Raw genomic sequence first — 12,003 nt, forward strand, 5'->3', positions numbered from 1 at the left:
AGCGCAATAATATTATGTCGATACGCGTTTGATTTAGTATACTCGAATACAATGTAATACTGATTAGAGACGACCGCGCATGCATAACATTATAAAAATACACTCAGAGACAGCCAGTGGCGCTATTACTACCTACGTAAGCTTCTAGTCCAGATTTTGTACGTGCAGGCATGTACCACAACTAAACTAGTGAATAGTTTTGTATTTATATTAGCTGATTGGAATTTAGTGTTACTGAGTGAATACTCATGTATAGCAGCTAGATGACACGTGTTTTTAGAGCCAAGACAGAAACTCGGGGGTGCTCTAATTTTATTGGATTGACTGGAGTGGTTACCCCTAAGTACATGTTGTACCAGAAACTGAAATATGACTGGCTCACTTTTGTTTTATTACAGTTTGATGACTTTATCACCATGAATGTAGTAAGTACGTTATTGTTTCTAGATAAAAACGTATATACTGTTGACTTATTTGCCAGCGTTGGAATATATTCGGTATATGTTGAATAAAACAGCATAAGTATTGAGGACAGTTGTACACAGAGCTGCAACCTGCAATTTTCGCCGCTTTGCTGCCTGGGCCTTAGACGAACGAATGAATAAAACATGCTACATTTACTGTAAAGACATGAATACTCCACGCTAATCATCTCAGATTATCATATCGAAGTTGTTCACTAACGCACGTACAACCATTCGGAGTCATGTGATCTGGGGAGTGGGCGAGTTATGGTGCGAATTACGTAGGTATTTTTAATGCAGTTTTTACCGTATGCTGCAAGTTGTATGGCGAAAGTTATGTGCGTGAAAATTTTCTTTGGAATATTTTTTTTCGCTATGTGCGTGGAGCGGCTAGCGAGTACACATGTCGTTGCAGACGCCTAATATTCTACGCTGAACACAGCGATTTTGGGGGGATAGGTTCAAAGTCAAAGCCAATGCTTATTTGACAGCACGCGCATAAATACGGATACGCAAATTTCGTTCTTCAGCGCAGAGGCGTTGTGGGATTTCTAACAGTATAAAAATACATTCACAATAGCCCTAATGTATTTGAAAAGAAAATGCAGAGCGAATAAAGTAATTGTACATTATACATACACTATAATGAATCGCAGTACTCGTTGACAAGAAACAAATACATCAAATTAGAGAATGTTAAGAAGTAATTTGTACATTTTAAAGACAGATTGATTTCAGAAGCAATGTCAGTATCTATCATAACATTTGAGTACCGTAGTTCTTTCGTATGTGGAGAATGTGCCATGTCTAATGCTGACATGTTGTGTAGTTGGTTGTGGTTTTTGCTAAGTTTGACAGCGGCTCAAATAAAGGGTTATTCTTGCGCCCTTTCCCAACTCGCAGCGCTTCGATAATGTATGATTGTACAGGGAATCAATTTTCTACAAGTCAAGTTTAGTAAATAGTGGTTCTGTATGAGCATCACATGGTGTGTTTGTAACAGCGCGCACGCCTGTTTTCTAAAGTACTTGACGTTTCTGAATATTTAACGCAGCTGCTTTATCTCGACTCAAGAAGAAAAAGTTAATAGAGGAAAGAAAAAGTGTATTATAAATCAATAATTTTATGTGCGTTGGCATCAGTGAAGCAAAATTGTTAGCACTTGACCGCATGAGAAAGTTTTTTTGGTAGCCATGTGTGCATGTTGATTTCAAGCCATGTGCTCTTGAAAAATAACTCCTAAACTTCTGATTGGGGGCCCAACTTTAATAATTGTATTGACTATCATAAGGCCACCACTAACGATATCAGGCTGAATCTTTGGTTTAAACAGCGTATATTCAGTTGTTTTAGTGTTTATGAGGTGTAAGTTTAGTGCTCTCCCACTCGTGCAATTTCTACAATACATCGTTGGCGTGATCAACCAATTTGCTGATATCGGCGAAAGTTATTAACATGGCGCTGTCAGCTGTATAATTTATAAATTACGCAGTCTTATCCACGTCAAAAATGCCATTGATGTAAATAATGAAAAGCAAAGGGCCACGGACGCTTCCTTGTGAAAGTCAGATTTCTATCGCATTAAGACTGGACATTTCTTCATGTATATCAACTGCCTGCTTGCGAAATTCAAGGTATGATTTCATTATTGACAAAGATGCACCTCTGAAGCCATATATCTCCAGCCTATTAAGAACATTACATGAATAATGCGATCTGACACCAAAGAAAAATCAACAAAAATGCAAGAGTTAGCATCGTTTATTTAATTGCCTGTAATATGTGTTCTTTTTGCATTTGGAGTGTGGTCTCACTTGAGCAATTCTTTCTAAAACCCAACTTACAGGCCGTGACTATACGATGTCTCGCGTAAAATGATCCCATCCTACTACGAATTAATTTTTCTGGGACCTTAAAAAAAGACGTTCAGGGCAAAAATAGGCCTTTAGTTGGACAGAATGCTTGCGACGCGACTTTTAAAGATAACGGTTAGTTTTGCTATCGGCATGCCTCTCGGAAACTGACAATACTCGAAAGAAAGATTATACAGGCGTTTAAAGACAGGGTAGAGAATATCTAAAACGCCACTGATAGGTCGTATCTACAAGTAGTCTGCATCACCACATTTGTTCTTTCGAAGTGGCAAAAACGTGCTCTAAATCTGGTATGTATTTGTTGTTGTTGTTGTGGTATGTTGGTGGAACGCACTTTCATAACGCGTCGGTTAAACGTGGCGTGAGCTGTGTGGATTATAACTCGCATTATGATTGTTACTCGGATTATGAAACGCCGGCATGCGAGGTTATAGCTGAATGTGCGACAGAGTATGAAATGCGACCAAAGGAAACGCAGGTAGCTGTAAAAGCCGTACTTATAAGTCTGCATTAAAGGGGGCCCTTCAGCTGGTTTCTATACCACAAACACACAATGAAGCTGCTTAGATAATGTGGCAACAATCGTGTGTGGAAAATGAAACACGCCGCAAGAACGGCTCAATATTCAAACAATAGCCTGAGCGTTAATCTCCTCTCAAGAGGCACTGCAGCCGCGAGTCACAGTGCGTCGAACGCGTAGTTTGCTTCCTCACCATGTGCAGGCTTAACAAGATCCTGCAGCAACGGGAACAGCTTGGGGAAAACGACATCACAATGCGCGCAACGCCTTTTTCGTTTGCTCTATAGACCATCACCTGCTGTCGCCTTCGAAGTACACGCGCGGAGACTTTCACACTAGAAGTCTACGTGACGTGCCACGTAAGCACCAAGCAAAGTGCCGAGCTTCGAAGATACCTGGTGGCGCAGCTACTGGCGCATGCAGCTGCTAACTTTCACACTGCCACAAAAGCAGTTCGAGGCCCACATTACACCAGCGCAACCGCAATTTCTTGAGAAAATATTATAAACGAATCGTCTCGCGACATGCTGAAAAGTGGTGCAATAGCGTTTTGTGTCAAGCCGGAGTACTGTGACAATGCAAGTTGTGCGTTTTAAAAATTAAAGTGAGTCAATTGTAGTGCTTGCATGAAAGTCTTGTTCCGCGTCTATTAGATCCCCAGGCTGCAATATTTTTTTTCCCAGAGCAAGGTCATGCAGTGCGACTTGAGAGATTATGTATGGTTAAATTAGACGCAACAGAAATGACTTGAGTGAAATTATATGTTTTGATGGGTTGAAATAAGCAATAAAACACGTGCATTTTAAAACTGGCTTACCATTGGCCGAGGATGTGGGAAGTTTAAGTAATCAATTATGGGGTTTTGAGTGCCAAAACCACTTTCTCATTATAAGGCACGCCATGTAGTGGGAGAGTGCGTAAATTTCGACCACCTGGGGTTATTTAACGCGCACCTCAATCTATAGGTACACGGGTGTTTTCACATTTCGCCACCATCGAAATGCGGCCGCCGTGGCCGGTATTCGATCTCGCGACCTCGTGCTTAGCAGCCCAACACCATAGCCACTAAGCAACCACGGCGGGTTGGGGAAAGTTTCTTGTGTGGCGCTGTCTTATCTTTTATTGAGGCACTGTTTCTCAGAAATATTTGTGCCGATAGGAGAGAGCTGCGAACGAGCGATCGTAGCAAACTCCATGGTGTGGCCGTTGAAGGAAGTGTGTGCTTTATTCTTTCTTACAGGAAGACCAGAAGGAACTTGACAAGACTAAAGAGAAATTATTGGAGTGTCATGTGAGGGTTTTCAAAGAATAGATGGTGTGTGGTGCTGCCTGCGGCTGCGGTAACCATCACTGCGACAAGCACTGTTGTAATTGGTATTTCAGTGCAAGAAATATGAAACGTGAAAGAGACAGCGCACTCCTCACTACAATAAATTATGTTCCACGTGTCATGTCATTAGGAAAAAACCGATACTACAAAATGCCTATTACTATTCACATGTGTATGTGTGCATGGTAACCGTGTAACGTGAGAACAGCTTGGATGGGATAACATAAAAGTGTATTGTTTTCGGGATGGGTGGAATACAATTGAGATCATTTTGGAGAGGCCGATAATAGTCAAAACAATTGGGTCGTGGAGACAAGGACCAGCGGCTACAGACGATATATGTGTGTCCAGTACGATCACAGGAAAAGCGCATAGGCCGGAAGTTGTTACTGCTACATTCACTCGGATTCCTCCGATACCAGCCGGAAGTGCGAGGTATGCGTAGCGGCAGCAGCAGCGAGCGAATTCGCCTTCGTGCATCCTAGCCTCAACACGAACGAAACGTCGAAAGCACAGCACATATGAAGCTGCCGGCACTACGCGCCCTCTGCAAGCATCGCAGATCGCTTTTAAGATGAGGTCCGCGCGGCCGCGCACGTCGACCACCTCGCAAGTCATTTTCAAGATACGGCGCTCCCACGGTCGCGCAGTACGCTGCAGCCGCCCCTGTGTGACACACCAGTGCACGAAGGTCGTGATCGCCCTTCAGAACTTGCCGTGCGCGATGACACAGATATACCGCCTGGCTCCTTCGCTCTCGTGCCCGTATCCTGAGGTGTGATCAATGATGCAACAGTCCCCTTACGCCGTCCGACTTCTTCGTGAGCCGTAAAGCTCTACCACTAACCTTCGCAACGCTTGACATCGCCGGCAGCTGCAGCTATATATACTTCTACATTCACCTCTGTGGCCTATCAGGCTGCTCGTTGGTGAATGCCTTGGCTTCGTGGAACACCTTGACTCTTCGTCTTAGATTGACGTCCCCGGACATTCTTTTGATGTCGACATAGGCCAACCATCTGCGATTTCGGGGCTTGAGGAGACGTCCAAGGATACGTTCTCTAGTGCGATCGCCGATACTCTCAGACCTGCCGAACGCGCCCGCCTTATTGATCTCCTGCACCACTTTAGAAGTTCATTCGACATTTCACAACCTCAACTAGGCCGCACGTCGGAACTGCAGCACTACATTGACACCGGTTCGCATCAGCCGTTACGTCAAAGACCATACCGCGTCTCTGCCGAAGAGCTTCGTGTCATTACTACCCAAGTCGAAGATATGCTGCGCCCTGACGTTATTCAACCTTCGCACAGACCTTGGGCATCTCCTCCGGACTAAGATGTTCACCGAGCAAATCGGAGCTTCTCATACTCCCACCTACGAACAACGGCAGAAGCAAGACCAGACAACGCGAATACGAAAAAACTGGCAGTGGCTTAGCTCGGCTAAGCCGAGATATACGTAGCGAAAGCTAAGGCATAGCATGGTTAGCCTTGGTTAATCTTGATTGCAAGTCAAGGTTAGTCTGGTTGTCTAGCTATGTTGCGGCGTTTAGCCAGTAGTTCGGCGCGCTGTTCGTCTGTTGTTTCCTGTGCGATTCATTTCCTCTTCATCTCGTTGCGATGTCGATTCCAGGATTCCTCCTGCTTATCAGAATTATCGCCGTCCATACTGCCACCTCAACTGTGGTTGCGGCGCACGCGAGCTCTCCTTTTCAATCCTCCGACATGTTATCAGGCATGCGACGCAGCTGGCGAAGCAAGCGAAGGCAAGCGCAACGACGAGGAATGTGGTGTGACGTCATGTGCCTCCTTGGAGCACGGTCACGGCGAAATCGCAAGTTCGCGGCCAGTAAAGCTTTCGCTTTAAAAATCCGAATCGTAATCATATCTGGCAACCTGATCCCCGAAGTCGGAAAAATCAGAATCCTAGGCATGGTCATCGAAAAGCACGGAAGAAACGGCAAAACCATCGCCCGTCTCGCAGCAAAAGCGGTCAACGCGATTCGACTCCTCATACGAGTCAATTCCCGGAAGGCTGGTATGAGAGAGGAGAGCTTAATTACGCTCGTCCAATCCTTCGCCATCAGCCACGTCGGGTTCGTTGCAGCCTATCACAGATGGCTGCAACACGAGTGCAACGAAATCACCGTAACCAACATGAGAACGTACAAGATGACACTGGGCCTGTTCGAGTCCACGAGCACGACCCGCTTCTTACAACTCGGCATACATAACACGCTCGAAGAAATAGCGGAAGCGCAACGGACCTTTTAACTGGAGCGGCTGTCTACGACCGGAGCCGAGATGAAGATACTGGACCACCTGGAAATAGGACGCTCGAACGAGGCGGAGATGAAGCTCCCCGTCCTCGAAGAGGTCCGAGGCCAGACCGGAGTCGACCCCATACCCAAGAACATGAATCCCGAGTTCAACAAGGGAAGAAGAACGGCGAGGGCCTAGGCTATCATCGACCTGCATACCTACGACGAGCACGCGCGGTATGTGAACGCGGCCGAATACCAACAAAACAGCTTCGCAGCGGTCGTCCTAGGGGCAGCAATCAGCGCCACGAGGACGGCAGCGAGCGTGAGAAGCGCCGGAGCGGAACAAGCGGATGAGGTGGCCACCGCCCTGGCCATCGCCGACGAAGACGGCCACATGGTGCTGAGTGATTCGAGACAGGCGGTGCGAAACTTCGCCAAAGGCCAAATCTGCAGGGAGGCCGAGCGCGTACTGCGAGCGGCCAAAGTGCAAGACAGAAAAGTATGAATCAAGTAGTTCCCGGCGCACGCAATGAGAACCACAATGAGACGGCACACGCAGCGGCGCGAGCGTTAACCAACCGCGCCCCGGCGACAGACCGTCCGACGAGGTTTGGAACCAAGGACCGCATGACGGACTACAACGACATCTCGAAGCCCTACCGCCTGGCTCGCAGGACTCTTTCAGTCTCGCAACCTAGGCTGAGTTGAGCGGAGGCGGTACTACTGAGACAGCTCCAGACTGGATTGCTACCGAGCCCGGGACTGATGCATCGCATGCACCCCAAGACATACCCGACCGATAAGTGCAGGGTCTGCCGGAGGGAGACGAAAGATGACACGCAGATCATGTGGGACTGCATCAAAAATCCAGACGAAGCAAGATAAAGAATGATCCCGCCACGGCTCGAGGCAGCCGCGAAGAGCTACGACCAAGACCGATAGCTCTGGGCCGTTCAGCAGGTCCTCGGAGCGCTCGAAAGGCAGGGACCCAGCGAGCCGGCAACGGCGAGCGGAGACCCGCGCCGAGTAACGGCAGCCTCGTAGATGATGTAGGCCCTCGTCGGGGCAAGCGAGCACCCAACTGCAGGCACAGAAAAAGTTTGCTCCAATCCAATCCAATTGGGCATCTCCTGTCGTTCTCGTTAGCAAGGACGGGTCTATTCGCTTTTGCGTCGGCTACCGTTGGTTAAATAAGGTAACGCACAGAGACGTCTATCCTTTGCCGCACATCGACGACGCTCGACAGTCTTCAGGAGGCAGAATTCTTCTCGTCCCTCGACTGGCAGGTCCCGATGGCTGCGGCCAATCGTCAGAAAACCGCATTCATTACGCCTGACGGCTTATATGAATTTAACGTGACGCTTTTAGGGCTTTGTAACGCCCCTGTCACGTTTGAACGACTCATGGACAGCACGCTGCGTGGCCTCAAGTGGTCTATGTGTTTGTGTTGTCTCGACGATGTCATGGTTTTCTCGCCTGATTTTCAGACTCACCTGCTCCGCCTCGGATGTGTTTTGACAATTAACCTCAAGAAGTGCCCCTTCGCCGCGCGGGAGCTCACCATCTTAGGCCGTGTTGTGTCCAAACAGGGCGTTCTACCCGGTCCTGCAAAACTTCTAGACGTTGCTGAGTTTCCGAAGCCTAAGACCATCAAAGAACTTTGAGGCTTTGTGGGCCTATGCTCATATTTCCGGCGCTTTGTTCGTAATTGGTTCGTTGGCGCCATTGACTCCAATTCTACGCGGTGACGCCGACCTCTCCTCCTTGTCCCCTGCATGTGGCTCCGCGTTTGCTGCGCTGCGTCGTCTTCTCACCTCCCCACAAATTCTTCGCCATTTCCCCCCGTCGGCTGCAACTGAGGTAGATTCAGACGTCTCGGCGCTGTCCTCGCCTAACGAAAGCCCAGCTACTACGAATACGTAGTCGGAGTAGACGAAGTACGGAGTACGTAGACGAAGCCTGAGGCCAATTACAGAGAATGTGCTTGGCTTTAGTACGTGCACATGGCAATTTCCGACCTATATACTGATACTGGTTCCCATTCGACTTGGTCACAGATTACCATGCGCTTTGTTGGCTCGCCAACATGAAAAATCCCACTAGCCGCCTAGACAGTTGGGTATTACGCATCCAGGAGTAGGATATTCGCGTCGTATACCGCAGCGAGCGCACGCACTGACACGCCGACGCACTGTCCCGTTCACGTTACCTCCAGACTCTGCCTGCGAAACAACTTGCGCACAGTCCGTGTCATCTCTCGGCATAGACTCCTTTGCCACCGCATAACATCGTGACCAGTAAATTCCTTTTTTCGACTATGTATCTGGATCATCGACCATACCTCTATCCCGAACCCTCCGACGCCCAGCCTTTCATTTCGCCATTCGTGACCAGCTGCTCCACCGGCGCAATTACGCTACTGAAGGCCGTAGGTGGCTTCTGGTGATTCTCCGCAGCTTAAGATCGCAAATATGTGCCTAATTCCACAATGATCCGCAGTGTGGCCACGCCGGAGTTTTAAGACGCACGATAGAATTCACCACCACTATTACTAGCGCGGCATGTACAACTTTGTACAAAAGTTTGGTCGGTTCTATCGTGACTGTCAATGCCGCCAATCGCCGCCTTTATGCCAGTCTGGTGCTTTGCAGCCGCTCCCGTGCCCTGCCAAACCCTTCGATTGCGTCGCCATCGACCTATACGGCCCGCTTCCTATGACACCAGACGGCGATCGGTGGGTTGTAGTTGCGGTTAACCATTTCAAAGGCTAGGCCGAAATTGCTGCTTTACCAAGTGCTACAGCGCGGGATGTAGCCTCTTTCGTCCTTCATCGCTTCGTCCTTCGCCATGGCGCACCTCGAGAACTCCTCAGCAACAGAGGTCACACCATCACCTCCCTAAGTCGTCGAAGGTTTGCTTTCGGAATGCCACATTATTCGTCGGACAAGCATGGCATACTATCCCCGGACTAAAGGGATCACAGAGCGATTTAACCGCACACTTGGTGATATGTTGTCGATGTATACGTGGCATCTGATCATGGTAACTGGGACCGCATCCTGCCATTCATCACGTTCGCGTACAACGCCGCGATCCAGGCCACTACGGTATTTTCACCTCTCTTCCTCCTGTATGGCCGCAAGCCTACGCATACCATCGACACGGTCCTTCCATACCGTCCTGATGCCTCCGAGTGTCTACCTGTGTCCGACGTCGCCCGACAAGCCGAAGAATGCCGCCAGCTAGCGCGCTCCTTTACGGCCGAGCAACAGCAGCGCCAGAAAGAAAACCACACCGACTCGCTTCCAAACACCACCTTCGCTCCAGGCGTTCTTGTGTGGTTGTCTGTCCCTTTCAAATACGCCGGCGCTTTCCTCGAAACTCATCCCGAAATTCGAAGGGCCTTACCGAGTCTTGGAGCAAACATCTTTGGTGAATTTTCTCATTGAGCCACAGTCACCACCGGCCTGAAGACTTGCGCCGGCGTGGACGTGACATTGTCCACGTCACGCGTCTCAAGCCCTACCATGACCCTCTGCCTCCCGATTCTTCAGGCGCCAGGATGGCTCTTTTTGTTCGGGGGGAGATTGTGACGAAGAAGACGCATCTCGCTGTACAGCCGCATCGCCAACGCGCGGCTAGGCTCTGCTTGCGCTGCTGGTTGTTGGCGTCTTTTCGGATAATGCTTCGGGCTGCCTCGCCGTTCCCGGTCACTGTGCCCTTTGCATAAGGAGCCTCTAATAAAATTATTCTCACTATCGCAATACTAACTGAAATCGAAGCCAAGACGCTGTCATGTACTTGCGGAAGTTCGGTGGCTGGCGACCCTCCAGTTTGCGACCATTCATCACGGGTAAAGCTCCCTATAGTTGGTGGTGGTTGAAATGTCGGCATAAAACCACAAGAAGTCGCAGCAATGTTGGGTAGTCGAACGAAGCGTTGAACTACAAGCCTACTTCTGGCTCGTTAGAAGCGTCAACACTCCGTAATTATCACCTCAACTGCCGAGTTGTTCTTGCAGAGCAGAAGGATGAAGGCTTCCTCGGCAATATCCTTATGGATGTGGCCAAATATGTTCACTTCTACATATCTTTGTGCACTTTCGGGAGAGATATCTCTTGACTTTAGGAGATGTGCTTTTCTGTTGACGTCTGAGCTCGGAACGTGCGTTACTTTTGTGCTGATCGTCCACCACTATTCCAGAATAGGTCGCGCAGCTTATGCTTACCAATGTCCCAACTGATCATGTGCTCTTCACGAGTTTCATACCATACGCACACTGTGCCTCGTAAGTAAATGATGACATTGGCGAGCACAAGCATTGCGTCGAGTTGGCGTGGTTGTTGACAAGCTCGTTCATTGCCAGCCAGTCTTCGACGACCGCGCCAACGGGGCCGATGAACGCCCCCTAGTCGCGGATAGATAGGGTGGTTGGCCGAAATGATGAACCAGGAATGGACTGGTCGTCACTGTAGCAGATGGTGACGGAACCAATGTGGCGTCGGCTGCAAAAATACAGTGCCTTGTACTGGCGAGTCTAGCTAGCACGTTTAGCAAATGTTATGAAGACATTAAATGATTCAAAACGTAAAGACACATGGTTGTAGCTGAGGCTAAGGCCTGTATATAAGAGCTCAGAGCTGTAGTCATATAGTCAAGTAACTTTAGAGTCTATACGGCACTTCAATAGCGCGGTTGAGAGGAAGAAGTGCGAATAGTGCAATACATCCTCAGGGTCGGGGTTTGGGCGAGCTTTTATTCCGTAAAGTTAGCTTGAATTAGCGTAACTAAGAAAAATTTGTGGAAACAAGATACAAAAAGATACGTATGAGAAAGAGCAGGAGACAGGCCAGTGCTAAACATCCAGCTATATTAAAGTGTGATCCCTTACATTATTGACAACGTTTCCCACATGTTAAAGGAAGTCGTTCAGCGCTCACATGTTCACGTAGTTTCTTCTACTCTCAATAGGTTACTAAAGCTTTGCAATCTCACTAATCCTAAGAAAGTGGTAAGCCGCACCTTCGAAAAAAGCCATACAGTTCGATTTCTTGTATGTGCACGAAGGGCGGTGAGTTAATTTCCTTTGCCTATAGAGGCAAACATTACGTTGGTTAGACCGGGCAATGTCTTAATGACAGATTGGATGGGCAAAGCAACATTGTTAAAAATAAATCTCAGCTGGTGGATTTCTTTCTTCTGAATGTAATACTGGTGGCTCTGCCCCGATTTCTACAGATGTGTTGTTGTCGAACGTCACCATAATCAGCAGGCTGGCACGTGAAATGAGATAAGCTGAAACCATCACAAAATTGAGAGATGTGCGTAAGAAGACCTACTATGCCATCGACTAGTAGAAGATTGCTTCTTCGTCGACTCAGCTGACACATTAGAAATGAGCTGTGTCATGGTTTGTTGCTTTTTACATCAAGTGTTAAAGCTTTGACAGGTATCACGAAGTAAACCAGTTGAAAGTTTAGCGCCCTCTGTCTTTTGTTTCTTTTTGTGTGTTTTGTTTCCTTCACTGTGAGTTGCACTAATTCAAGAA

The sequence above is a fragment of the Dermacentor albipictus genome, chromosome 5, assembly GCF_038994185.2.
Source record: "Dermacentor albipictus isolate Rhodes 1998 colony chromosome 5, USDA_Dalb.pri_finalv2, whole genome shotgun sequence".
In the NCBI taxonomy this organism is placed as follows: domain Eukaryota; kingdom Metazoa; phylum Arthropoda; class Arachnida; order Ixodida; family Ixodidae; genus Dermacentor; species Dermacentor albipictus.